The 3172-nt window shown below is 45.5% G+C and overlaps 1 pseudogene; it reads right to left on the bottom strand.

Annotated features, from left to right (window-relative positions):
- Positions 1–560: 560 nt before the first annotated feature.
- On the bottom strand, positions 561–1633 carry LOC119391798 (uncharacterized; annotated as a pseudogene).
- Between the last annotated feature and the right edge of the window lie 1539 nt (positions 1634–3172).

The raw sequence follows: 3172 nt of genomic DNA, 5'->3' as shown, positions 1-3172 counted from the left end.
TTATCTGTTAATCAAAATAGCGTCGGCAGTCTCGAAAAGATTGGACTGCGTGCACATTGGTAATTTAGGGATTAAAAGAACAAAAATAACCTTTATCTGTTCCCAAATTTCGTGGTTTCGGGTTCCTCCCGTGGGTGCTGATTACTCGAAAACTATTAGAAAGCTATTTGGCATTTCGAATACTTACTATTTGATTTGAACAGCAAATCGAATAGGAAACTGCGATTCGTTCTTCGAAATTTTCGCACTCCCCTACACTTTGCCCAATGCTTATTGACACTATGGCTCATATGGGATGCAGACAAAAATAGACCGATTAAGCTGGTAATTAATGTGATTGCTTTACCCATATTGTCGACCGATTGCAGAATACCCATACAAGTAGAGGACCCCATATGTTACAGACTTGACTGGTCCTTACACTTTGTGAAGTCACAATGAACACTCACTAATGAGGCTCACAATAACTCTTAAAGCAGATAGTTATGATCTGAAACGATTCACAAGACTGCAAAAGAAAAACTTTTCTTGGATCTGTACAAGTATACATGCAACTGCATTTATTTAGTAGTGCCAAATGAAGGACCTGCTACACAGCTCCTAAAAACGATGAATGCTTTTTCTGTGTCACTGCAACCAAATGACACAATGTGTTGAATTTTCCCACAAACATTGTTTGGTAGTCTTACTGCTGTGCAGTCAGTTTTGTCTGGCCTGTGGTACTGTTCGCTGTGGAACAAACGGCCAGAGATGCACACTCTGTCATATTCTAGAACAGGACCATTGATCTGATCAGGAACCTGCTTCTCAATCAGTGTATAGAGGGAGCCTTCTACCAGTCTTGGCTTGCCAAGGAGGGCTACATTTTCCTTAGGCATGGTACTCTTCAAAAAGGCCTGAACATGTGGGCTTGAAACTGCCTTAGAGGCGTTCAATGTGTGTGCCATCATTACACGAGTCATAATCTGATGAGGCACACCCTTTGCTGAAGAGATGAGTGCGCCCAAAGTGGCCCCTGAAGTACAACACTTTTTGGGAGGTGGAGGAGCTGGTGCACATTCGAAGTCATATTTTTCTCACCATACAGAAACTGAATGCCTACAACAAACTGCACTAGACAGTCAGTGCTCATGGCAATGTCACTGCTTGGCACGCTATCTTGTAGCAAGAGAAAGGTACCCTTGACTAAAAGACTGAAGTGATTCAGGTAGCGCACAGGCAATATGCCATCTAGGCAAACAAGGCCGAAATACAGGAGCCACTGCTGCCATTCAACTGCCTTCCAATATTTTCTGAGCTGCACTGATCGTGGTAGGCGCGGAATACATTGTGGCGGCTTGATGCAACACAGCCGCTCATCAATCTCTTGCAAGAGTTGTGGCGATCCAATGTAGTATGGTGCACCAACATTGGAAAGCCACAACTCCATAACCTGGCGTGTCACACCAAGCAGCACACAGTGCATGTAATCTGGGCTGAAGCTCCGTACGATGTCGGACGCTGGCAAATTAATTAGTGGGGATGGTCCCTTTACACCACGCTTATATGCACCAGTGTTATGCACTTCCTTCATGTCCATCATGACAGAGTCCTTGCTTCTGTCCGGAAAGGTGCTGGCACTGGCAGGGTGATGATGATGATTAGTGGGGCTTTGTGGCGCAAGGGCCATGGGTGGCCAAAGAGCGCCATGTCTTTTGTGTGGTGTTAGCGATGACCAATGATTACGATGACAGGGTGTATTGTGGCTGTATAGAGGCCTAAAATCACGCGCTATAAAGAAGCGTAAAAGATGTGTATACAGTATAAAATTATGGCAGTGACAAGTGGTGTGATCTATGGGTGTGGGATGAATGACGAGTGAGCATGGTATCTACATGTGAGAGGCGGGAAAGCAGCACGAATGCTTCCTCAAGGCCTTTGACCCCAAAGGCCGGGATGCAGGTGCTTCCTTTGATAGAAACCGCAGCAACAGCCTCAATCATGAGACCGCGCTACAGAGCGCCTCGAAAAATAACGTTGAAATTACGTACATCTTTCAGAAATTCAAAGAGGGGCTGGTATTTAAAAAGGGGCTCTCTGCCAATGAGCATAACAGGATGGAGTGGGAACTGCAGGTATGTAGATGAAAAATGTTTTTTCCTGAGATCGTCTAGTTCCGTGCATTGTAGTAGGGTGTGAAGTACAGTTAAGGGATCGCCACAGTAGTCGCACAAAGGTGGATCACCTCCGGACAGAAGGTATGAATGTGTACTGTATGTGTGGCCAATCGCAAGTCTGCAGAGTGTAACTTCTGTGTGGCGTGACTTTGATACTGGTGTCCAATTACTTAGTTGCGGCTTGATAACATGCAGTTTATTTTGTGTGTTCCTATCCCATGCGCTCTGCCAAAAGGGCCCTCATCTTTCTTTTGAGGAATGGTTTCAAGTCTAGTGGAGGGATAGCTACAGACGTATTGGGACTGTTTTCGTGGGCGGATGCTGCTAGCTGATACGCCAACACGTTGCCTTGTATCTCGCGGTGCCCTGGCACCCAGCACACTACGACATCTTGTTTAAGAGAGTAGATCGTGCATAAAATAGAATAGAGCGAGACAAGGACCGGATTTGTGTGTTTTGTCATAGTTTTTAAAGCTTTCACTACGCTTAATGAATCCGTGTATATCACTGCCTTTTGTAGTTTTAATTGCTTTATGTGTTTAACTGCCGCGAGTATCGCGTAAGCCTCTGCCGTGAAGATACTGGAATCAGGGTGCAGAATACCGGAATCGGAAAATGATGGACCAACGGCTGCGTACGACACAGAAGTGTTAGACTTTGAGGCATCTGTAAAGAATTCAGGGTGTGGGTACTTGTATTGTAATTCGAGGAAGTGTGTACGGATATGTGCAAGTGGCGCATGCTTGGTAACTTCGACGAAAGAAACATCGCAATCTATAAGCTGCCACTGCCACGGCGGGAGATAGGCAGCGGGAGCCATTAGACAGCGTTCGAGAACTGGCACACCTATTTCTTCAGCTAGTCCCCTTACACGAAGTGAGTACGGCTGTCTCATCGAGGGACGGTTGTGAAAAAGTTCAGAAGCAGACAACTCATTGATTGTAGTGTGTGAGGGGTGTTCGTTGTTTGCGTTCACTTTTAGGAAATATACAAAAGATAGGTAAGCTCTCTGAAGG

This window comes from Rhipicephalus sanguineus, chromosome 4 (assembly GCF_013339695.2).
Source record: "Rhipicephalus sanguineus isolate Rsan-2018 chromosome 4, BIME_Rsan_1.4, whole genome shotgun sequence".
Taxonomy (NCBI): Eukaryota; Metazoa; Arthropoda; class Arachnida; order Ixodida; family Ixodidae; genus Rhipicephalus; species Rhipicephalus sanguineus.
Note: the sequence above shows the minus strand (reverse complement) of the source record. Positions and strands in the feature narration are given on the sequence as shown.